The sequence below is a fragment of the Lissotriton helveticus genome, chromosome 5_1 (assembly GCF_964261635.1).
Source record: "Lissotriton helveticus chromosome 5_1, aLisHel1.1, whole genome shotgun sequence".
NCBI lineage: Eukaryota > Metazoa > Chordata > Amphibia > Caudata > Salamandridae > Lissotriton > Lissotriton helveticus.
This window is the reverse complement of record NC_136065.1, coordinates 890,435,640-890,462,778: the sequence shown is the minus strand read 5'-3', so window position 1 is coordinate 890,462,778 and position 27,139 is coordinate 890,435,640.

Here is a 27,139-nt window from a genome sequence, read left to right as displayed (position 1 = left end):
GAAGCACCTATAAATTCACCATACACTTTCTTTACAGCACCGTAAACATCCAGTCACTGCTCACATACTCATACAAAGGCCCAGGCACTAACACATGCAGTGCTCCAATCACATGTGCACTATCCATGCAGACCTCTAATCAGCTACATACTACTGATTCACTCATGTAATTACCCTGGTAGTACCCATGCAGTCTAGCAATCCCCCGTCAGTCCCCATGCATTTCTCTATTCACCCATCCAACAGTATGAACTTATCCAATCACTCCACCAAAACCCAAGCAGTTATAAATTCACCCTGCACTCTCCTTGCAGTACTGTAATCATCCAGTTAAATAGGCACTACTCATACAGTCATACAATCATCCATGCACTACCCATGTTTGAATCAATCAACATCTACAAATATACTCATGCAATCACCCATCCATTAGCATGCAGTTATTTCTCATTTTTTAAACAAATGAGGTAGTTCTTTTTTTCTTCTTCTTTTTTAGATTTTATTCTTTTTTTTGTATTTTTTAAACAATTTTGTATATTTTTTTGTGTTTTCTTTAAAAACAGGACAAACAAAAGAAGTAAGTTTCAACTTTGCAATTAACCAGTCATTGCAACAATAAAAAAAAAATACCAATGGTGGTATCTTGCCGCAGAAACCACAACATCAATGGATTGCTCCCCGCAGCAAACAAGAGCGTTGCACTTCCAAATTCTGGACGAATGTCCGGGCCTTGTGATGAGGACGTTGAGGTTCCAGCTGTGCTGGGACCAGCTCCATGGTCATCGTGCTGCCTTTGTTCTTGCGCATGTCGCAGTTGTTCCGGTGCAAACGGACGAGGGTGAATGGTCTGCATGTGTTTATGCATGCTGGATGTTCTGCAGGAGTATTTCTTGTCACTCCCCCTTGACAGTAATCTTGAAAATGGTTTGCAAGTGACCTTTCTTGCATTCACTTTCTTTTCTACAGGTGGAATTGTCAAGAATTTCCAGACAATGCTTTCCTTTTTTTGTCTTAATGGAATGTCCTCTTCCTCTTCTTCCAAAGGAATATCCACCACAGGAGTAGAAGAAGCCATATCTAAAAAAAAGGAAAACACCGAGGCAATCTACAAACTAGCTCAAAAAACACAGCAGGTGTGTCTCCTGGGATGCTGTAGAAAGAATGAGAAATATGGGTGGGGTCCTCTAACTTCTAGAATGGAAAATCTTATGAACCAATGAAATGCTTTCTTTTAAAGTCACATGGGAGTCGCGCACCCAGCATGTACCCGACGTGGCTACGCAAAAGTATATTTAACAGTAATATAACTTTATTGCAAATAGAAATATATCATATTAATAATTAGTTTACATAATCTCTTGGTCTACATATTCAACTAGTATACAAATAGTTTTCAACATAATTTTTTTTGCGGGAGTCGCGCACCCAGTGCAAAGGTACACATTCATTACGTTACGCGAGAAATCGCACTTCCGTCGCATACCAAACGCGCACATGACGCGATACCATACGTATATGACGTTACCCGGGGGCCAAGCACCAGGCACCCATCGCTAACCAAACGTTCATCCTTCATGACTTTGCCAATATGGGGGCTTGAATCCGCGCAGCCACCGAGATAGTTACACGATGGGTGCGGGACTCCACGTTTTCTCAACAACAAAACATATTGATATGTAAGACAACAGAAGAAATTATATAATGTTAATAACAAAAAAAATAACAGAAACGACTTTTAGGATACTAAACTTACAAATTATCACTAAAATAGAGAAAATTACTGAACAAACCATAGGCTTAATGAACATTTTAGTTACAAATTATCATTTGCAAAACCTTTGAAATTCACTGAAAAATACATAGGTTTCAGGGACGTTATAGTTAGAAATCATCATTTAAAAAAACGTCGAAATTCACTGAAAAAACGTAGCTTTCAGGTACGTAATATAGTTAGAACTTACCATTTAAAAAAACCTTAGAAATGCACTAAAAAACCATAGGTTTCAGGCACGTTATAGTTAGAAGTTAGCATTTGAAAAACCTTAGAAATTCACTGAAATAACCACAGGTTTCAGGGTTGTTAATTTCACTCGTACAAAACCATAGAAATTCAGCCAGTATAGTTAGTTGAGCTAACGATAACTTGCGCCCCGCAATGCACTGCTGATGATGTCACATATTACATTATTCATGGCATGGTAAGTGACACCACTGATGACATCTCAAATGACATCACTGATGACATCATCCACGTGAATATCTGATGCACTGCATCACACCCTAATATTACCCTTGATACATCCACTCTAAAATGCAGACTATAATTTTCGAAACCTTCGACACACCAATACCCGTTAGTACATATCTGCTCACTAAATTCTAGCTCTACACAAACATCCACTCATTCACCCATACAGTCACTCATACATGCAGTCAGCCATCAATACGGCATTATCATATGCACTCACATATGTATACAGACACTCACACACTGCCTTTCATTCATAGACTTACTCATACACCTAGTCTGTCATGGAAATAATCACACTCCCATTTACTCACCTGTACAGTTATACACACACCACGTCACTTATCCAAACATATACTAACACATACTTACTCTCTAATACAATAACTAATACAAGCACACACTGATCAATATAGCCACTCTCACAATCACTCACTCTCACATACAGTCTTTTATACACTTCAACACTCACATACACTTCCTTTTATATATGCAGTTACTCATACATATACAACTGAGGCATCCATTCACTCACCAATCCACCCATACATACACTCACCCACCCATATATCCCTTCACAGATGCACTCTTAAACCCATACACCCAGTGAATCATCCGCTCAGACATCTATACAAAGAGTAATACCCCACCCACCCACACAGATACCCATACAGATAGTCAGACAACCAATCAATAACCCATGTAGATTCTCATGTAGCTACTCACAACCCATGCAACTGCTTACACACCAAGTAACAAACTAAACTGTGTGAATGTCTGTATTAGTCACTAACCCATGCATTCAGTAAAACACATTTAATCTCTCACTTATACAGTTAGTCAAGCACCTACTAAATCATCCATCCAGATACTTATACACCCACTCATTCTTCAATACACCTTGGCATACAGATAAACCATATTTAAACTTTTCAGAAACACACAGTCACTGGATGGTGTCAACAGTGATGTAGGTTGAGATCTTGTCAGTGATGTCATCAGTGATGTCACTGACCATGTCATGACTGTAATATGTCACATCTTCAGCAGGGCATTGCAGGTGCGCGAGTTATAGTTAGCTCAACTAACTATAATAGGCGAATTTATATGGTTTTGTGCGAATGACATGTCCAACTAACTATATCGACCCTAAAACCTGTGGATTTTTTGTGAATTTTTAAGGTTTTTTTAAATGCTAATTTCTAACGATAACGTGCCTGAAACCTATGGTTTTTTCAGTGAATATATATATATTCACTGAAAAAACCACAGGTTTCAGGGCTGTTATAGTTAGCTGGACATTTCACTTGTATAAAACCATTGCAATTCTTCGGTTATAGTTAGTTCTGCTAACTAAAACTCGTGTGCCAGCAATCCACTGCTGATGATGTCACATATTACATCATTGATGACATGGTCAGTGACATCACTGATGACATCACTGATGACATCTCAAATGACATCACTGATGACATCATCCACGTGACAATCAGATACACCTTATCATACACTAGTTGAAAAGCCCTGGCGAGTCTGTAGGGACATTAGAACCTCCTCAAAATTGGTCAAAGTCATGAACTGCTCTGAGAACTTGCCCCAACTCGTGAGTGAACACGGGGATGGGCCAACTCATCACGTAGTACTAAGGGGCCAACCAACTTCTTCCTCCACCGGTGGTCAAACAGTGTGTCCCTACCTCACACATCCTACTCTTTCTTCCAGCAGGGGTGGCCAGGATCATTCAAAGCAGCAGGACAATCAGGGAAACATACTGATGCCCAGGGAAAAATCCCTGAAAACTGTTCCTGGAATATTGCAGTCCTTGAAAGTAATATCGATAATCCCGACTGGGTTGCATTTATAGATCTCCACGGGATCTGCTTATTCCAGGAAACATGGGCTCAGATTCCCTTGCACAGAATGGGGTATATTACCTATGCGGAAAAAGCTATCAAGGGCCCGAAAGGAAGACCATCAGGTGGGTTGTGCATTTGGGTGGGTACACACCTCGGATTCACGGCAAAAAGAATTAATACAAATAGCCCTGATCTAACCTGTATTCTCATGACCCACAAGAATCTACCCAATCTCGCTCTAATTAACATCTATTTGCGGCCTGTACGACATAGCGGAACCTCCGAGACCCTAGAGGCTTTGATTACTCTATTGGATTTTCTACCGGGGGATACCACTCTGTTGATTGGAGGTGATTTTAATTGCCACTTCGAACCTCTTAGTGGTGTCCCTCCCATCTCATCAGAAGAAGATGAACTATGGTCAGTTCCTCCCCCGAGTATGTACTCTGCCAAAGGCTGGACCCTCTTGGTACTCCAACTAACCTCACTTACCTACACATTCTCTATAAGAGCTTGCAATGGGCGATTTTGCGGGGACTCCCCAGGGCAACCGACTTATAGGGGAATGGGTCACGCTTCTGTGATTAACTATTTTTTGGTCAGTCTGGAATTTTGGTATAAAATTCTAGACTTTAATATAACAAGACGTACGGAGAGCGATCATGATCCCCTGACAATTGAATTGGATCTTCAGTTGGTGGATGGGGACCATGATGATGCGACACCCATAAATGATGATTTGAGGGTAGTGCAAGGTGGGAGGCGTGTCCACTGGGCAACGATCAAGCAGTCAAGCGAATATATGGCCGCCCTGTACCAGTGTATACTTTCCCTACTTGAAAGGGTAAACTCCATCCTCGGTAATTCCACAGCTAACGATGTGGGTGGTGACATGGGTGGAATCCATATGGTTTTAGTTGCAACCCTGAAAAATTCCTTTTCATAAAGCAGCCACCATTAAACAAAAAAAGCGGAAGGACACAAACCCCTGGTTCACCAGGGGATGTAGGGCTGCCAAGAGTGTACTTCTTAAAGCCCTTAAGCAAGGCGACTAGGCATGTGTCATAGATGCCAGGCAGGCATATAAGAAAATCATTCATAACGCAAAATCAGAATGGGAAATTGAACGATGGCAAGCCATTAGGGCTGCGCTCATCAAAAAAGATCAAATGACCTTCTGGAATCTCGTCCATAGCGGGAAACCGGAGGGTAAATCCTCGATCGATCCAAACATTCCTGAAGAATCATGGGCTCTTTATTTCAAAGAGCTCTACTCTACTACCCAGATTAAGAATAGTGAACCCCTGTCCACCTTATTGACTACTGATTTGACATGGAGCACGCCTCCCTGTACGCTAATGGAAGTTCAACTGGCACTAAAAAGCCTACAACAGAATAAAGCGCCAGGCTTAGACCGTATCCCAGGTGATCTGTTCAAAGACGAACAGATCGTATGGGCACCTTACTTGCTATTACTATTTAATGCCATCTTACAGGGCTCACCATTACCACCTACATGGACGGGTGCGGAGATAATTCCCATATATAAAAAGGGTTCTCCGCTTGAACCGTCCAATTATAGGCCCATCAGCTTTATTGACGTGAGCCAGAAAATCTTTGCTCGGATTCTATTGCAACGCTTGCAGGCCTGGATTGACGAAAATAGCATCCTGACCCCGCTTCAAGCGGGTTTCAGGGCCAAAATCTCAACTATTGACCAACTTTTCAGGCTCCAGGTCCTGCATTGGAAACACATTGTATTGGATGGGGGTAGCCTTTATCTGACTTTTGTGGACTTGAAGTCCGCATTTGATATGGTGGACCGTAATCAGCTCTGGAATTTATTGCTGACAATGGTAGCACCACCATATCTATGCTACCAATTCAAACTCTTTCACGAAGGGACATATGCCAGAGTTTGCTACGGAAAGGATGGACAATTGACGGGCCCATTTCCTGTAGAAAAGGGTGTGTGCCAGGGCTGCGTCCTCGCTCCAACCCTTTTTTCTCTTTTTCTTAATGGGCTCATCGATGAACTTCTGGCTGCTAAAGATATTGACTCCCCCAAACTTGCCTCCCAAAGATTTCCTGCCCTCATGTTTGCAGACGACACCCTGCTGCTCTCAAAATCGCAAATGGGCATGCAGCGGGTGTTAAATCAGTTTAGTATTTTCTGCAAAAAAAGGAATTTGGTGGTAAATATTGACAAAACTAAGTATATGTTTTTTAATGCCAATACTACTAATTGCCCCCACCCTATGACGGAGGGCAAGCCTTTGGATAGGTTACACACCTTTGAGTATCTAGGTCTAACGCTGACTGAGAAAATGGGGTGGGGTAGGCTCCCCAAAAAGTAAAGGCAAACTTAAAACTAATGCAAGCTGCAGGGGGTATTTTAAAAGTGCAAAAAAATGTGTTGAAAAAACAATAAGTGCCCCTCTTGAAATTTTTAGAGTTCAGGCAAGGTCCTCGTCTCTTTATGGGGCGGAACTCTGGAGTCATACAACATCAAATGACCTAACTTGTACAGAAAATAAGTTTATTAGGCAAATCGTGTCCCTCCCAAAAAATACGCCGCTCGTGCCGCTAAGGCTGCACCTAAATATACGTCCAATTTCTGATGTCATAGCCTCGCGGCCCTTGCAGTACTGGAGGAGACTTTGGAGTACCCTGGAGTTGACGAGCTATAAGCACGAACTAATGGTAGTCCTGGGATCCTTAGGTGCCGACAAGATCCCCTGGCTATCATTTGTCAGGCACTCTTTGATCTCGATCGGGCTAGAGAACCTCTGGACTAATCCCGTGGACTCTAGCTCGGTTATTTCTAAGAACATACTAGCCCTAATATTAAAAGATCATAATCTTACCAAAGTTCTTGGTGACGCCAAAACTTCTAGCCTAACCTATGATTTCCTTGAATATAAGCCCCACTATGGCTTCTTGACTGAGTTAGATGTTATACAACCTACTCTAGCCAAGAAACTATTTTTACAATTCAGATATGGAACACTTCCTCTAAATGCCTTTACTGATAGGTGGACGGGAGACCCCCACCGCCCATGCCCTGGTTGAAGGAAGGAGGAGGAATCTCCTCTTCATGTCTTACTTTTCTGCCCAACATATGCTGTAATTCGGAAGAAGTGGGTCATTCAGTTATGTAAAAATTTGGGCATTAGAAACTACCTTGCTTTTTACAGGATTCTTAGAACTGATACTACTCCTGTAATAGTCGCTGTAGTTGCAAGGTTCCTGTTCTTAATGTGGCAAATACGAAGGAAATTGACTGGCTAAATTACGCAATCTTTCTGTATTAACTGATCTGGGGAATGAATTTGTGTAAACATGTATTTTTTTATGCTCTTTTAATGATATTTAGACTTAATTTAAAATTTTACAAATCTTAAATTTTCCTTTCCCATTTCTGATACCCCGTTGTGTTGATGTATTTTAAACTAAATGGATTGTGAGCAAATGTATTTCTAATTTTAAAAAAATATGATGATTGGCTATCTGGAATAAGTACCCTTTTAACATGTATGTGCTTTTATGGTTATATCCAACTGAAATAAAGCTTTTGGAATTGGAATTGGAGCTAGTATAACCTTTCATCACTCACTGTAAAATACAGAGTCATCAAGTGAATGTGGTTTGGTTCATTATTTAAATATGTATTATATATATATATAGCAATCTGCATTGAAGAATGAGTGGATATATAAATATAAATATATGTATGAAGGATTTAGTAGCAGTGTGATTGACTGTTTACTTGACTAATTTATAGTGTCTCACTAAATATATTGGATAGTGACTAAACGGTGTGAATATCTGTATCACTTTGTCAGTTGTTGTGTAAACTGCTGCACCAGTTGGTTACTAGTAACCTGATCAAAGCACTACGTTTGCGAAGTTTGCGCTACTTCGCACTACTCGAACTGCACGTAGCACAGTGCAAACTCGCGTAGCATAACGTAGTGCAGTGGTCATTTTTTGCTTGCTCGCGGTCCTCAACGTCAAGTTGGCGACCGCGAGCAAGCAAAATGACATCCCGGCGAGACTTTTTCCTCGTTCGCGATCAACAACATCAAGTTGCCGATCACGAGCGTGACAAATAAACCTCCCGGTGAGATTCTCAACATGGGGAGGTCCGGTTTCTCATTGCGAGTGGTTGCGTATGCTTGTGACTGCACGCAATGAGAAACTACCAGTCCACATTGAGAAAGCTGCCGCTCGAGTAAAAATCTACTCAAGCGGCAGAAAACTACAGCTCGCACTGTGCAAGATGCCGTTTTCCATGATTGCACAGTGCGGGATGCTTGTCCTCACTATGCAATCATTAAAAACGGCATCTTACACAGTGCGAACAGCGTGTGGTTCAGTGGGGGGGGGGGTGTGATTACCCAAACATGTTTGAATAGTTGATTCAGTAGGTATATGAGGTTAAGACTAGATGGTATAACAGTTGTTTGGGTGAGTGAACATCTTTATGGGTGTGGTGTTGAGCGAATATATCTCTCAATGGAACATGTCCAACAAACTAGATAAATAAAAGGCAGTGTATGTGACAGTTGTTGTATATAAATAAGTATACATAAGACTCAGTGATTGAATGAGTGACTGTATGGAGAACTGTATACTTGCATTAGTGATTTTATAACACACTAAGTATGAGTTACTATCTATATGAATAAATGAAGTGGTGTTTGTATAAGTGTGTAGCTGAGTAAATGTACGTATGATACATTGTTTGCATAAGTGAATAGGATGACTGCATAAGTGAATAGGATGTGTGCTGGTGTGTAATGTCGATATAGGTCTATAAGTATATTTGATAGTGTTCTATTGATCATTGACAGCATGTATTAGTGAATCTATAAGTAAGTGAGTAGATGTGTGTGTAGATCTAGCAATCACTGAGTGGGTTTTTAGAAACTTGTATTGGTGTGTCAATGGATTCAAATATGGTACTCTGTATTTTACAGTGAGTGATGAAAGGTTATACTAGTGTATGATTGTCACGTGGATGATGTCATCAGTGATGTCATTAGTGTTGTCATTTGAGATGTCATCAGTGATGTCATCAGTGATGTCACTGACCATGTCATGAATGATGTAATATGTGACTTCATCAGCAGTGGAGTGCGGACGCGTGAGTGATAGTTAGCAGAACTAATTATAACAGAGGAATTTCAATGGTTTTGTACAAGTGAAATATCCAGTTAACTATAACAGCCCTGAAACCTATGGTTTTTTCCAGTGAATTTCAAAGGTTTTTTAAATGATAATTTTTAAATATGATAATAGTTATATGTATTTTTTATACTGATTTTCTACAGTTTTTTAAATGTTTATTTTTACATATTTTCTTATTTAAATTACGTTATATATTTTTATTATAAATGGGAATAAAAATGTTTTTTAAAATATTGAAACTGAAATATTTTTTTTGTTGTTGAATGTATAAGTGTAGAACTATAAGTGTGTTGGTTAGTTAGGGGACTGCATGCATAGTGGATAGGGTTTGAAGCAGTCCATTTGCTAAGGCCTGGCTCAGTGCATGAGTACTTGGGTACTGACTGAATAATTAGAGTACTGCAAGGAGAGTGCCTGGGTAAATGTATAAGTGGTTGGGGTTTGGCACAGTGAATGGATTAGTACATGGTGCTGAATGGGTCACTAAAGGAGTGTAAGGGGAGTGACAGGGTTATTGCTGGAAGTGTATGGATACTGACTGGGGAATTAAAGGTGTGAAAGACAAGTGTGTAGGTGGTTAGAGAACTACATGCATAGTGGATAGGGGTTTGAAGAAGGCCATGTGCTAAGGCCTGGCTCACTGCATGAATACTTGGGTACTGATTGAATGATTAGAGTACAGCAAGGAGAGTGCCTGGTTGAATTTATAAGTGTTTGGGTTTTGGTGCAGTGAATGGATTAGTACATGATGCTGAATGGGTCACTAGAGGAGTGCAAGGGTAGTGACAGGGTGTTGCTGGAAAGGTATGAATACTGACTGGGGAATTGAAGGTGTGAAAGACAAGTGTGTAGGTGGTTAGAGGATTGCATGCATAGTGGATAGGCATTTGAAGCAGTCCATGTGCTAAAGCCTGGCTCACTGCATGAATACTTACACACTTGTGAAGGGAGATGATGGGCCTGAGGTGACGTGTGAAAACACATCCTGTGGCATGTTTTAAGATAGGGAAATAATTCCCCTTCAATCCTGAGAGCCCCAGGGGACCAACTAGCCCACTAGGTGATTTCAGTAAGCGCCACTGCGCTGAGTTTCAGACAGGTGGCCTCAGGTCGTGACGCTTTTTACACCTCTCTGCGTCCAAGCTTTGTGGCGCTTACTGGAGGTACCTAGTGGGCTACTTGGACCCTAGGGACACTCAACATTCAAGGGGACATAATCTCCCAAATTAAAATGGACACAGGGCGCATTTACACAGTGGTGAAGGGAGGGGATGTTGTAGGAAAGTGGCTCTATATATACTGGACCAAAGTAAGGTACAGTGTGTATAGAGTCCCCAATCCCCAGAGGTTTGGCAGAAGTTAAAGTTAGATATAACCTTACTCTCTAAAGTGGTAGCTTGGTCGAGCAGTAAGGCAGTATCAGAGGACAGTGTAAAGCATTTGTTGCACACACTCAGTCAGCAAATGGTCTCACACACTCAAGAACTGAACTCTAGGCCAATTGTTTTGTTTCGAAAGATATAGTTGTTTTATTTCAGAAACAACAAGGTATCAAAATATATTTTCTCAGGATGAATTACTTTAGGTAAATACTTTTCAAATAGGCAATAGACATTTTGAATGTAATAGTTACAGTTTTTTGCAGTAGGTAACACAATTTCAAACACAATGCAACATTGAGCTCAATGGGAATTTCTGGTTAAATGCAATTAGTTACTTTGTAGATTACTTTTCTAACCACAGGACTGGATCCTAGATTCAGTCCCGGAACATGAGCTGTAAACAGTTAAGTAAAAGTGCTTTGGTTACAGTAGTGATTTTTAAGGAATATTGTTGTATTTTGACACTCAGAAACTTTATTAGTTGAAATTACCAATGTTATCCTATGGAAGGAAATTCAATTTGCAGGTAAAGTATGTTCAGGTTACTTTTTTAATCCAGTGCTGGACTCCTAGGTTCAACACTGGGACCTCTATCTAAAACAGGCAAGTAATTATGTTTTTATCGTTGGCACGATTTTTAGAGAATATTTGTAAGTTTCAAAAATTGACACAGAGAAAATTTTTCAGCAAAAAGCAAACAATGATATTAGGCCTGGGCAGTAAATTCCGTTCTGCTCGTGGAATTTGCAGTATTTGGGTAATTTCGCGTTCTGCGGACAACGCGAAATTGCCTAAAATTCTGCGTTCCACGACTTCGCGAAATTTTTTGCTTGTTCTCGTTCTCAAAATGCGTGTTCGCAAGATATTTCCCCACTAGCACGCAAACAGCAATTGCGAACAGGAAAAAAGCATTGCGAACAAGCAATTCCGCATGTTTGCGGAATTTCTGCTTGTTCGCTGAGATTTTTTCCGTTTCGCAGAGATTTGTGTAACGCGATTACGCAAATTCCGCCGACCCCTAAATGATATCCTATGGAAGGAAATTCAAGTTACTGGTAAGTACGGTTAGAATTACTTTTCAGGATCAGTACTGGGCTCAAAGATGCAGCACTGAAGTCTCTCCTGATAACAGGTGAGTAGATCGGAATTCGTAGTTCGGTTGATTTTAGAGGAATATTTGTAAGTTTAAAAACTCCACACTTAGAAGAATTTCCAAGAGAAACCAGTCAATGTTAGCCTGTGGAAGGAAATTCAAGTTACTGGTAAGTACGGTTAGAATTACTTTTCATTATCAGTACCGGGCTCAAAGATGCAGCCCTGAGGTCTCTCCTGATAACAGGTGAGTAAATGGGAATTCATACTTTGGCTGATTTTAGAGGAATATTTTAAAGTTCCAAAACTCCACACTTAAAAGAATTTCCAAGTGAAACCAGTCAATGTTAGACTATGGAAGGAAATTCAAGGTACTGGTAAGTACGGTTAGAATTACTTTCCAGGATGAGGACTGGGCTCAAAGATGCAGCACTGAGGTCTCTCCTGATAACAGGTGAGTAAATCGGAAATTCGTAGTTCGGCTGATTTTACTTTGGTCCAGTATATATAGAGCCATGTTCCTACACCATCCTCTCCCTTCACCACTGTGCAAACACGCCCTGAGGCACGTTTTAAGTTGGGGAAATAATTCCCCTTCAATCCTGAGGGTCCCTAGGTTCCAACTAGCCCGGGACACTGCAGGAGCCGGCCCTGGGGGGTGGCGGTCCCCAGGGCCATCAATGGCTCCAGGAGGGGGGCTGTGTGACCCCCTCACATTTTCAAAGCCCCGGGGCTAGGGGGTCCGTCACTAAATATTTAGAGCCCCGGGGAGGTGGCTGTCCCTGGGGCGTGTGAGGGGGCTTGAGCCCCCCACACCGGGTATTTTCTTTTAATAAGCCCCGGGGTTGGCAGTCCCTGGGGCTGCAGGGTAGGGCACTGTGCCCCCGGCAATCAAAATTAAATCAAGCACCGGGGGTGGCGGTCCCCAGGGCTGCGGGTGGCCATGAGCCCCCGCAATACTTTTCTGAAAGCTCCGGGGCTGACGGTCCCCGGGGCTGGGGGGCCTGAGAGCCCCCGCAACTAATTTAAAGAAGGCCCAGGGTTGGCGGTCCCCGGGGCTTGGGGGGACTGAGAGCCCTCCCACCTAATGTAAAGATGCCCCTGGAGTGGCGGTCCCCGGGGCTGGGGGGGCCTGAGAGCTCCCCACCTAATATAAATAAGCCCTAGGGGTGGTGGGTCCCGAGGCTGGGGGGCCCCTCTGGGTCCCTTTTACATAATAAGTATTGCCCTCGGGATTTGGCCATCCCCGGGGGCTAATTAACAACAAGTTTCATTTAAAAAAAAAATCCGCCGAAATTCGCGCTTGCCAATTATTATTTTAAAGAAAATGTTTTTTCTGACCCTGGGGTCCTTGTGGGACCCCCCTGAGCAGGCCTACGGGGACAGGGTATTTCTAGCCTGCCCCTTTTTTGCGTTTTGCGAGTTTATATAAAGGAGCCCTTCATCCCAATACACTCTGTGGGTACCTGTAGCATTCCCAGCAGCCTCAGCAGCAGCTTGCTTTCTGAGGGGTTCAAGAGAGAGGCAGTACAGCTGCGCCTGCCTCAGATCTGCTCTTGAAGGTCCCCCTGTCCCAAGAAACTCAACCTGATCTGGCTCAAGCTCTTCTGGGACAGTTCCTTCTTGGGTCTCATTATCAGCTTCCCCAGAAGGCTGATCTTCACTCTGAGGCAGGGGGGAAGGCACTGCCTTAACTCTACTGCTCTTTCTCTTTGTAGGCAACTGGTCCATAGTTTCAGGATCCAGTGCCTGTTCAGTTTGGCACTTTTTGGCCTGTGACCTGGTCACAGCAAGGACATGTGCTGATATGCCCAGCATCTCTGCATGAGTCTTATACTCCACTTCAGACCAGACTGAAGATTCTAGATCATTGCCCAACAGACATTCTACAGGTAGGTCTGAACTTAAAACAACTCTTTTGGGGCCAGTTACCCCTCCCCAGGAGAAATTACCAACTGCCATACTATGGGTGGTAGTAACATTGCTAGCATTGGTCACTAGGTAATTATCACCTACTATGATCTGTCCAGGGTCCACAAAGTTAGACGTCACCATGGTGACACTGGCACGTGTGTCCCTGTAGGCCTGAGCCACTTTATCATTGATTAAAGGTGTCTGTCTGTACTTGCCCAGGTTACTGAGGCTCACAGTAGAGGACATAGCCATGTCCACATCACAGACAAGGACAGCTTGAATTGGTACTCTGACTAGGCCAGAGTCCATCTCAGTTCCCAGGGCTAACCCTACTACACCCTTCTGTTGAGAACCACCACTATTATTTGTACTAGGGGGAACAGTTGGGCAATGGTGGCTGGAGCTGTCTTTTTTTTGGTGCAATCACTGGTCCAGTGAGTATTACTTTTACAAAAAGTGCACCAGGGTTTCTTTGGACATTCTTTCTTCTTGGATTTCTTGGAACCCCCTCATTAGAAGCTTTTTGGAGACCTGGTGAAGACTTCTGGTCTTTTGCTTTCTGATCCCCACCCTTTTGGTCTTGCTTCTTCTGATCACCACCTTGGTTCTGGGTTTTCTGCCTCACCCTGGTTCTGACCCATTTGTCCGCCTTCTTTCCCAATTCTTGGGGAGAGGTTAGATCAGAGTCAATCAGGTGCTGGTACAACAACTGGTTCTGACAATTATTAAGTATTTGTTCTCTCATGATCAAATTATAAAATCCTGTATAGTCCCGAACTTTACTGCCCAGTAACCAGCCTTCCAGGGCCTTAGTGGCACAATCTAAAAAGCCAGTCCAGTCCTGAGTCTGTGTCTTCTGGGTGTCTTTGAACTGCAACCTATATTGTCCAGTGGTTAAGCCAAACCCATCAATCAGAGCACTCTTTAGGACAGTGTAGTTGTCAGCATCCTCATCACTAACTGTGAGGAGCTTGTCTCTTCCTTTTTCTGAAAAGGAGAGCCATAAGATTGCTGCCCACTGACTTTGGGGTACCTGCTCTACTTTGCAGGTCCTCTCCAAAGCAGTTATCCACTTGTGGATGTCATCCCCACTCTTGTAGGGAGGGACAATCTTATTTAGGTGTTTATGGTTATAAGACCTTTCCCTATCCTTAGGGACAATACTGCCACCAGTGGGTTCTAACCCACTTAACTTTTGCCCTCTTGCAAGAGCAAGTCTCTCTTTGGCCAGGGCAAGTTCTTGCCTTTCAATCCTCATATTGACTTCTTTCATTCTGGACTGGTGCTCTCTCCTCTGAGGGGAAGTTATTCTCCTCTGAGCAGAGGCACCAGATCCTATTGAGGCATTAGAATGGTGAGATTCTCTGGACAAGGATCTCCTCGTTCTGGGCCCAGAGGTAAGCCTGCTTGGAGGTCTGAAAGGGGCTATGCCCTCTGCAGCCCCATGTAAGCTTAGGTTGACATGGTATATCTACACATGGAAAAGTTTGTAACTTTTATAGTGAGTTGTGTATAGCATTTCACCGGTATTCTTGGCATTGTGTAAATTATTTTATACATAGTTGGTTGCCGCCTCTCGGAAAATTCAGTTAGTGTACTGTTGAGGGGATATATTATTTTGGGAAGGTTTGTTGTCCTGTTTTGCACTACCTCTGAGGTAGTAGAGGGGAAGGGGTCAGGAGGGGTGGTTGTAGTGGTGGTGGCGCTGGGTGTTATGATTTTTGAGGGTGTCGGAGGTACATAATTAGTACCTCTATCACATTTTCGTCTTTAAATATGGGTGTGAGTTGGATGTAATTCACGCAGTACATATTCGACCTCCTTACACTAGTTAAATGTTGATGTTAATTTGTTAGTTGTAAGTGGAACTATCGCCTATTTTTTTAGGTAGCATTGCAGATTGGGCTTGTTGTTGAAAATATGGGGAAGTGTTTTTTTTGGTTTCTGTTCTATGGGAACGCCTAGTTTGTATATTATTAACATTAGTTGTGGTTCTGGTTTGTGGCGGAAGGTTTCAATTGAAGAGTTGTGATATTTTCAGTTTTTACTAGGTTGAGAATGGGATGATAATTGAAAAAGACAGAAAAAAACAGATATGCTTAATGAACATTATAATTAGAAGTTAGCATTTAAAAAACCTTTGAAATTCACTGAAAAAGCCATCGGTTTCAGGTATGTTATAGATAGGAATTATCATTTAAAAAACCTTTGAAATTCACTGAAAAAAACCAAAGGTTTCAGGTTTGTTATAGTTAGGAATTATCATTTAAAAAACCTTAGAAATTCACTGAAAAAACCATAGGTTTAATTGGTGTTATACTAAGCTGTACATTTCACTCATACAAAACCATTGAAATTCCTCTGTTATAGTTAGTTGTACTAACTGTAACTTGCGCACCCGCAATCCACTGCTGATGATGTCACATATTACATCATTCATGACATGGTCAGTGACATCACTGATGACATCACTGATGACATCTCAAATGACATCACTGATGACATCATCCACATGACAGTCAGATATACCTTATCATACACTAGTATAATCTTTATTCACTCACTGTAAAATACCATATTTGAATCCATTGACACACCAATACAAGTTTCTAAAAACCCACTCAGTGATTCCTAGCTCTACACACACATCTAATCACTTACCCATAGATTCACTCATACATGCTGTCAATGATCAATAGAACACTATCAAATATACTTATACACCTATATCGACATTACACACAAGCACACATCCTGTTCACTTATACAGTCATCCTACTCAGTTATGCAAACAATGGACATTACTTACATTTACTCAGCTACAAACTTATATAAACACCCCTTCATTTATTTCTATAGACAGTAACTCATACTTAGTGTGTTATAAAACCACTATTACAAGTATACAGTTATCTATAAGTCACTCATACAATCACTGAGTCTTATGTATACTTATTTATATACAGCAAATGTCACATTCACTGCCTTTTATTTTTCTAGTTTGTTGGAGATGTACCATTGAGAGATATATTTGCTCAACACCACACCCATAAAGATATATTCACTCACCCAAACAACTGTTATAACATGTAGTCTTAACCTCATATACCCACTGAATCAACAATTCACATATCTTTGGGCAGTCACACCCCCCGCCGAACCCCACACCCATTCTCTCTCCCATACAAATACTCAGTTAACTAATCAATAACTAATATAGACTTTCACATAGTTAGTAACCAACTGGTACAGCAGTTTACACAACAACTGACAATGTGATACGGATATTCACACAGTTTAGTCACTGTCCAATATATTTAGTGAGACACTATAAATTAGTCAAGTAAACAGTCAATCACACTGCTACTAAATCCTCCATCCTGATTTTATATATTTATATATCCACTCATTCTTCAATGCAGATTGGTATATATATATATATATATTACATATTTAAATAATGAACCAGACCACATTCACTGGATGATGTCATCAATGATGTCATTTGAGATGTCATCAGTGATGTCATCAGTGATGTCACTGACCATGTCATGCATGATGTAATATGTGACATCATCAGCAGTTGATTGCGGGCTCACGAGTTACAGTTAGTACAACTAACTATAACAGAGAAATTTCAATGGTTTTTTCAGTGAATATATATATATTTTAGCTCATGTAGTTAAAACGGTGCCCTTTACAATGATTGATTTTTGAGATGTTTCAAATGTTTGGAAAACAGACTCGCCAGTGCTTTCAAACAAGATTGCCAGTGTTTTGTTTATGTTGATTTATCATGTGGTGGCAGCACTACAACACAGTTTTGCATTTAAAAATGGTGATTTATGTTTCTAACTTATTTATTATTTATTTATTTTAAACATTTATAAAGTGCTTGACTCACCCCAATGGGGTATCTCCGCGCTGAGGACAAAAGCGGTACAACACAACGGGGGACATGGAGCTAGAAAAGATGAGTCTTAAGCTTTTCCCTGAAGGCCAAATAGTTGGAATTCAGTTGAAGATCTAAAGGCAATTGGTTCCATAACGTGGGGGCAATGTAAGTGAAGGATTTACCACCTAGTCTGGATTGCCTGATACGAGGAACTACAAGTAAGCCTTTTCCTCCCGAACGCAGTGTGCGAGATGGAATGTGTTTGATTAACCACATGGCTGCTAGAGCTATTCCCCTGCTGTGCTGGACAGCTCGTCATGAGCACCTGAGAGGTGTATGCCATGACGAGCTGAGTGTCATACTCCCGCTGAGCGCCGCTGACCTGCATGGGACTACATCTCCCAGAATGCCAAGGGGAAGCAGGAAGTGATAAATGAGACCTACAACCTGAAGAGGGCGTCGGATATTTGTGTTCCTACCTGGATTGTTGTGGCTTGCCTTTGGTTGTGACTGTTGTTCCTGTCATTCTGTTTAGCCCTCATCTGTTTTTTGGCAATCAGACGGCTGTCTGATACTTTGTTCTTTTTCCCGAATTGCCCTCCGTTGGAGAGCCGTCTTGGCTCATGCGGAGGACGATTGTTTTTGCTGCTTCCTGAATGGGTTAGGACCTTCACCCACTCTGTACCGCTGTGGTACTGCGCCTTACTTCCTTGGAGAGCGCATGTTAAACAGGGTGGATACCGCAGTATTTCTAGCGTCCCTGCTCTTGGAGGGAGCGCACATCTTGGTCTCCATCTGCCAGTGGGCTGTTGCTCCTTTGCCCTCCGTTGGGGAGCCACTCTTCTGGGCTCATGTGGAGGACGAAATCTCTCCTAAGTCCCACCGTCGTTACCAGGCTTGGTAACCCCTCTGTTGGCTATTTGGAAGCCTGGCGTCTTGATACCCCGGCTGGGGTTCTTCTTTGGAATTAATTTTGGAGAAAGTATTGGAAATGTCAAGGGGGTGACATAACATTCTTTACTCAGTTCTACGTGCTTCTTGCCTGAGAATACAAGGTACTGTGTTGACAAGTTTATTCAGGGTGCCTTTAACCCACCGCTTTGTGTTGTTTACTCAGACATTTCTCTGGGCTGCACCTCACAGTTTTGAAGCCCCTTCTACGTGGTGTTTAATAAGAAGGGGGTACGTACGCATTACAGATACACTATATATATTGGCTCATTCAATCACCGTATGTGAATGTATTCATGAAAGTGCGATTGTGTTCACAGGTGTGTTGGTGTGGTCCCTATAGTTATATATGCTGAAGTGGCTACGGGTGAAGAGACGTATCTTCCCAGGAGACTTGGTGTTCTTTATTATTTACAGGTATATGGTCAGAGTTTCTAGTATTTATGGTTTTGGTTCTTGTGTATGAAACACAACAAAGGAAGAGGTTCTTACTTTCCTTTTCTTTGTCGTTTCAGATCTCCCTCCCTGCTGTTCCCTCCCCTTCCCCGCGGGCTTTATTGCCCCGTCTGATCCTTCCTTAACCTCTGGCTATTGTAGCATTCAGGGTTTGGATAGATCAGGAGGTGGCCTTTCTTTACATCACGCTGATCCTGAGGACGTATCCGGATAACAGAATATCCGACCCACGTATTCACGTCCTCCTGTTCAGCGGGTGTGAGAGATGGCTACGTTAGATGATGTGTTAGCAGCCCTTGTAGTGGTGCAGTCTGAACTGCTCTCCTCCAGACAAGAAACCACGGAACTGCGCAATAGAGTAGATGCGCTTCAGCGAAACCCTTTCAATGCGGGGACTTCTAGCCCCGCTGCGTCCACCCCAGTAGTAGTGGAAATGCCTGCTACGGTTCCACTGGCTAATCCGGAACGGTTCAAGGGTGATGCAGGGTCAGTCCAGGTTTTCCTATCTCAGGTGATGTTGCATTTTACATGCAAACCTCGATCCTTCCCCACTAACCAAGCCAAGGTGGCTTTCTTAATCTCGTACTTGGCAGGGGATGCGGCCCAATGGGCAGTGTCATTGCTCCAACGAGACGACCCTGTTATTCACGACTGGGAAGCATTTAAAGATGAGTTCATTAAGGTCTTCGACCGGAGGGCGGACTCATATGCTGCGGATAGAGAGTTGTTGCAGTTGCGACAAGGGAATTAGGATGTGTTGACGTACCTAAACTCCTTTCGGAGACTTGTTACAGAGACAAAGTGGCCTGATGCCAAACAAGCCTCTCTGTTTCATCAAGGCTTAAAGGAAGAGATGAAAGACATTATCGCCCAGATAGACCCTCAGCCAGCCACTTGCGAAGATCTTATCAATCTTGTTTTGCGTCTCGACCATAGAATGAGGGATCGCAAGGGGGATACTAAGTTGCAGGGGAGAACAGTCCCTTTATCTGGGTCTTCAAAGCCGGTGGACAAGGATACAACGCATGCGGCTGAACCCATGGATGTGGGGGCTGTTCGAGCAGCTCTGTCAACCACTGAGAAGGAATTGAGGCGTAAGCATGGGTTATGTCTATATTGTGGAAAAAAGGGACATTTTGTAAGAGAATGTCCGGTGAAACCTAAGACGTCCCGATTCCGCAATTTCAAGGGTGTCTCCTCTGCGGTCGAAAGGCCGGCGGAAAACTAGAAGGCTCTGGGGTGGACGAAGGGGTTCCTTGGAGTCAGGCATATATCCCTTCACTGTATAAGAATATCGTAGGAGCGCAGCATTTGTTTATTGAGGTGTTGCTGATGGTACATACCAGGTGGACCCCTGTGCACGCCATGATAGACTCGGGTGCTACAGGTATGTTCATGGACTTGTCTGAAGCAAAGAGAGCCGGAATAGTGTTGATTCCCCGGAAGACTCAGGATGTGGTGTATGCAGTGGATGGGAGAAGGCTAGATTTAGGTCCTGTTGGACATCATACCTGTGAAATGGAAATGAGATACGGGGATCATAGAGAGAACATCCAGTTCAGTATCATTAAGTCCCCTCAGTATGGTGTTATCCTGGGTATTCCATGGCTTAAGAAGCATAATCCGGTCATTGATTGGGCGGGTGGCACCATAACGCTTGAGTCCCCGTATTGTAAAGACACCTGTTATGAAAGGTCGGAAAGACCTTCGTCAGCCTTAGCCTGTATTGAACTCGTGGCTACAGCTGCGGAAAAAGAGGTATGTTTGCCTGAGATGTACCAGGAGTATGCGAGCGTTTTTGATGAAGTGCAAGCAGAGACACTCCCCCCACATAGGCAATATGATTTTCAAATAGATCTGGTCCCTGGGGCGGTTGTTCCTTGTGGAAGGTTGTATGCATTGACTGAAACCGAAAACACGCATCTGAGAGAGTATCTGGATAAGTTGTTGGCACTGGGGTTCATACGTCCATCCATGTCCCCTGCAGCATCGCCCCTTTTTTTCATCCCAAAGGCCAACGGGGAGCTGAGAGCGTGCATAGACTTTAGGGCCTTAAACACTGTGACAGTTAAGAACCGGTACCCCCTTCCTTTGATCAGCGTGTTGCTAGAACAAGTCAGGACTGCAGTCATCTACACCAAGTTAGATCTAAAGGGTGCTTATCATTTGGTAAGAATGAGGAAAGGGGACGAATGGAAGACCGCTTTCAAAACCAGGTATGGGCTCTTCGAGTACACAGTAATGCCGTTCGGACTCTGCAACGCCCCTCCGGCGTTCCAATATTTCCTGAATGACGTCTTGAGGGAGATATTGGACCGATACGTCATTGTGTACATTGATGACATTCTCATCTACTCGGAGTCGGAGGAGGCTCATGTGAGTCATGTGCAAAGAGTGTTATCCATCCTGAGAGAAAACAATCTGTATTGTAAATTGAGCAAGTGCGACTTTCATGTGTCCACCGTTGAGTTCTTGGGGGTCATGCTCAGCCCCCAGGGACAGGAAATGGCAGAGAGAAAAATCAAGGCTGTCAAAGAGTGGCCTGTTCCTAGGAATGCGAAGGATGTGCAATGCTTCATAGGCTTCGCCAATTTCTACAGGCGCTTTATTCACCAGTTCTCCAGAGTGGTGGCTCCCATCACTCGCTTGCTACGAAAGGCTCAACCTTTTGTGTGGGATTCTGCTGCTCAGGAAGCGTTTGAGAATTTGAAGGAGGCGTTTGTTTCTGCTCCGGTGCTCGCTCATCCTAACCCGGAGAAACCCTTCATCGTGGAGGCGGATGCCTCGAGTGTAGCGTTGGGTGCAGTGTTGTCTCAGAGACACGATCAAACGGGCCAGCTTCATCCTGTGGCATACATGTCTAAGAAACTGAACGGGGCGGAGTGCAATTATTGTATTGCAGAAAAAGAACTGCTTGCGATAAAGGTGGCATTCACGGAATGGAGACATTGGTTGATGGGGGCGAAACATCTTGTCACAGTTTATACAGATCATCGCAACCTACAGTTTATGACCGCTGCTAGACATCTCACTCCCAGACAACTGCGGTGGATGCTTTTCTTTTCTGAGTTCCATTTCGCTATCACGTACAGACCTGGGGTGGCCAACAGAAAAGCGGACGCCTTGACTCGCCAATCCTCCTTACGTGATCAGGAAATAAGAGAGGAACGGGCCATAATCGCGCCAGCACAGAGATTGTGTTCCATTCAGCCCGATGCCTTTCTGGAAGGGGTACGGAAAGGGGTGAATACGTTCTATTGGAGGTCCTGGTTGCGGAGCCACATCGAATGGAAGATGCTAGATGGCTTTCCGGTGCATAAAGGACGGCTTTTGATCCCTACCATGCCACTTCGAAAGCAGGTATACGAATGGTGCCACTGTTCCCCCAGTGCGGGTCATCTAGGGGTGGAAAAGACTTTGGAGTACATCAATCGTAGGTGTTGGTGGCCGTCTTTGAGGAAGGATGTAGCAACTTGGGTGGCTCAGTGTGTGGTCTGTGCGACGGTCAAGGCTGATCACCGTCGTCCGGCGGGGCTCCTCCAGCCATTGCCCACACCTCGTGTGCCTTGGGATCGGATTTCTATGGATTTTGTGGTGGGCCTTCCCAAAGACCAGGGGTGTACCGCCATCATGGTGGTGATTGACTATCTGACGAAACTGGGTCATTTCATCGCTTGCCCTCAAGTCCCTACTGCAGGACAAGTTGCTCACCTGCTGATGATCCACGTGGTGCGTTTGCATGGGTTGCCGTCTGTCATCGTGTCGGACAGAGGCGCTCAGTTCACAGCGCAGTTTTGGAAAACATGGTGTTCGTCTTTGCATATTCAGACAGCGCTGTCCACCAGTTTCCATCCGCAGACGGATGGACAGACGGAACGTCTGAATCAGACGTTGAAGCAATTCTTGAGATGCTATGTGGATCAAGGCAAGGAGAATTGGGTGGACTATCTATGGTTGGCAGAAGTGGCCCATAATAACGCGACTCACAGCTCCACTCAGGTGTCCCCATTTTACTGTACTTATGGTCGTCATCCTCGATTCCTTCCTTTTCTACATCCTGTGTGCGAGGAGAAGGTACCCGAGGCGGCTAGAAGGGTAGTCCACATCAAAGAGACTCTGGCACGGGTGCAGGGCAATCTCGTTGCTTCCAAGGCAGCGTATAAACGTTCTGTGGATAAACATCGCCGTCCGGGGCCGTTGTATCAAGTGGGTGATCTGGTGTGGCTGTCTACTCGGAATATCAGATTCCGCAAACATAGCGTGTTCAATCCACGCTACATCGGACCATATCCTATTGAACGTTGCATCAATCCGGTGGCGATGAGACTAAAACTCCCACGGCATTTACGAATGCATCCAGTGTTCCACGTGTCATTGCTGAAACCGTCTGTTTCCTCGGTGCGTCGTCTTCCTCAGCCTTTGGCTGTTATGGGCGGTTTTGAGTATGAGGTGGAGGACATTGTGGACTCGAGGTGGCATGGACGTGGTCTTCGTTATTTGGTCTCTTGGAAAGGATATGGTCCGTAGGACAACACGTGGGAGCCGGCTTCTGGTGTAAATGCGCCTCGTCTGGTTGCTCGGTATCACAGGAAGTATCCGATGCGTCCTGGCCCATTGCGGCGCTCTTAGTGTGGAGGGGGATGTACTGTCATACTCCCGCTGAGCGCCGCTGACCTGCATGGGACTACATCTCCCAGAATGCCAAGGGGAAGCAGGAAGTGATAAATGAGACCTACAACCTGAAGAGGGCGTCGGATATTCGTGTTCCTACCTGGATTGTTGTGGCTTGCCTTTGGTTGTGACTGTTGTTCCTGTCATTCTGTTTAGCCCTCATCTGTTTTTTGGCAATCAGACGGCTGTCTGATACTTTGTTCTTTTTCCCGAATTGCCCTCCGTTGGAGAGCCGTCTTGGCTCATGCGGAGGACGATTGTTTTTGCTGCTTCCTGAATGGGTTAGGACCTTCACCCACTCTGTACCGCTGTGGTACTGCGCCTTACTTCCTTGGAGAGCGCATGTTAAACAGGGTGGATACCGCAGTATTTCTAGCGTCCCTGCTCTTGGAGGGAGCGCACATCTTGGTCTCCATCTGCCAGTGGGCTGTTGCTCCTTTGCCCTCCGTTGGGGAGCCACTCTTCTGGGCTCATGCGGAGGACGAAATCTCTCCTAAGTCCCACCGTCGTTACCAGGCTTGGTAACCCCTCTGTTGGCTATTTGGAAGCCTGGAGTCTTGATACCCCGGCTGGGGTTCTTCTTTGGAATTAAATTTGGAGAAAGTATTGGAAATGTCAAGGGGGTGACATAACATTCTTTACTCAGTTCTACGTGCTTCTTGCCTGAGAATACAAGGTACTGTGTTGACAAGTTTATTCAGGGTGCCTTTAACCCACCGCTTTGTGTTGTTTACTCAGACATTTCTCTGGGCTGCACCTCACAGTTTTGAAGCCCCTTCTACGTGGTGTTTAATAAGAAGGGGGTACGTACGCATTACAGATACACTATATATATTGGCTCATTCAATCACCGTATGTGAATGTATTCATGAAAGTGCGATTGTGTTCACAGGTGTGTTGGTGTGGTCCCTATAGTTATATATGCTGAAGTGGCTACGGGTGAAGAGACGTATCTTCCCAGGACACTTGGTGTTCTTTATTATTTACAGGTATATGGTCAGAGTTTCTAGTATTTATGGTTTTGGTTCTTGTGTATGAAACACAACAAAGGAAGAGGTTCTTACTTTCCTTTTCTTTGTCGTTTCAGATCTCCCTCCCTGCTGTTCCCTCCCCTTCCCCGCGGGCTTTATTGCCCCCGTCTGATCCTTCCTTAACCTCTGGCTATTGTAGCATTCAGGGTTTGGATAGATCAGGAGGTGGCCTTTCTTTACATCACGCTGATCCTGAGGACGTATCCGGATAACACTGAGCTCGTCATGAGCACCGAAGGGATTAACTTTCCGACCAAATAGATAGGAGCCACCTGGTTAAGGCTCTTAAACACAAGGCAGCACACTTTAAAGTGGATTCTCTTTCGAATGGGAATCCAATGTAAGTTGGAAAGTAGGGGAAGAGAAGGAGTACCCCTGGGAGCACTAGTCACCAAACGGGCAGCCGTAGTTTGCACCACCTGCAAGCTTTGTAAATCAGAGTCTTTGGCCGAGATCAGTAGAGCATTGCTATAATCCAAGCGACTAAGAACCAGAGTGTGGATTAATGTTATCCGGGTATCAACAGGGAGAAAATGAAAAATCTTGCAGAGCAAGCTCAATGCAAAGAAGCAGGATTTTTTAGTAGCTGCTATATGATCTTCCAAATTAAGGTCTCTATTTATTAAAACCCCTAGGTTTTAACAACAGTCTTTGGGATGGGAGCTGTGCCTAGTTCTTCTGGCCACCAACTATGGAACCAGCTGGTAACAGCATCCTTGAAGAGCAAGATTTCTGTTTCCCCTGCATTTAACTGTAGGAAATTACTCTTCATCCAAGAGGAGATCGTTTTCATGCCTTCCAAAAACATGTTCTGGATATTGGGGGTGTATTTATTGTAAGTAAAAATCAATTGTGTGTCGTCCGCATAAGAAATTGGGGAAAACCCAATTTTCCTAAGAAGTGCTTCCAAAGGGGCGACATACACATTGAATAAAGACAGGCTAAGGCACGAGCCCTGAGGCACCCCTTTCATGACATGGGTGATCTTAGATTTAAAAGGGCCCAGGTTCACTGTTTGTGTTCTGTCTGTCAGAAAGTCTTGTATCCAGCTCAGAGCAGTGTCCTGGACACCTATAGAGCGTAGTTTTTCCAATAATATTACGTGGGAGATGGTGTTGAAAGCAGCGGATAGGTCAAGCAGCACCAAAATTACTTCCTGACCTGCATCCGCTAGCATTCGAATGTCATCCGTCAATTTTAACAAAGCAATTTCGGTACTATGTCTGGGGCGAAAACCAGATTGAGAGTAGTCCAGACAGTTATTCGATTCCAAATATGCTGATAGATGAGTGTTAACATGCTTATCCAGCAACTTACTGTATAGAGGTAGCAAGGAAATTGGACGGTAATTGGTTATGATATCCGAGGCCAATTTAGTGTTTTTGCGTATAGGCATAATTTAAGCCGCTTTCCATGCCTTGGGAAGTTTGCCTTCTTGACTTGTGGTACAAAAGGGGGTGGTGATGGACGGAGCATCTGAACCAATGAAACACTCACACCCAGTCTACAGATCTGGGTTTAATCCATCACCGTTCTTTAGCCCACTCTGCCACCCCAGTTCAGACATGGCCATATGCAAATCAGTCTGACCCTGTGCCTCATGGGAACATTCCAGCCCGAACTGCCAAGCCATGCCTTCCCTGGACCGGAAACAAGCTTCCGAGGACCGGTTTCTGGCATTACAGCCGTCTTCAGCCCGGCTTGCTTGAATCCAGTGGCAAAGGGATCTATTGAATAAGCTATGGGATGTACAATGGCCAGAGGACTTGATGTTTATAGCCTTAGACATCGAATCATTGAATGCCTTGAAACAATCCTTGGACACAAGACCTTTGGCCTGTTACATCCATAACAAAATGCTCGCAGATCTTGTGACTTGGTGTCTTTATAATAACACTCCAGCCCGAACTGCCAAGCCATGCCTTCCCTGGACCGGAAACAAGCTTCCGAGGACCGGTTTCTGGCATTACAGCAGTCTTCAACCCGGCTTGCTTGAATCCAGTGGCAAAGTTATCTATTGATTAAGCTATGGGATGTACAATGGTCAGAGGATTTGATGTTTATAGCCTTAGACATCGAATCCTTGAATGCCTTGAAACAATCCTTGGACACAAGACCTTTGGCCTGTTACATCCATAACAAAATGCTCGCAGATCTTGTGACTTGGTGTCTTTATAATAATTTATTTTCATTTGGTAATGATGTGTACTTACAAAAGAGGGTTGTGGGCATGGGGCCTGTTTCTCCCCCCGCTATGCATGCTTGCATGTAGGGTGGTGGGAGAAACAGGTCCTGAAACGCACATTCCATTCTGACTACTGTAATCGTGTAGCGCAATGGTGGTGTTACATCGATGATATTCTGATTTTTTGGAGGGGAGGCGAGAAGAGTGCCTTGGACTTTATTGACAGAATTAACATTAACACGGTTAATTCAAGATTCACTTCTCA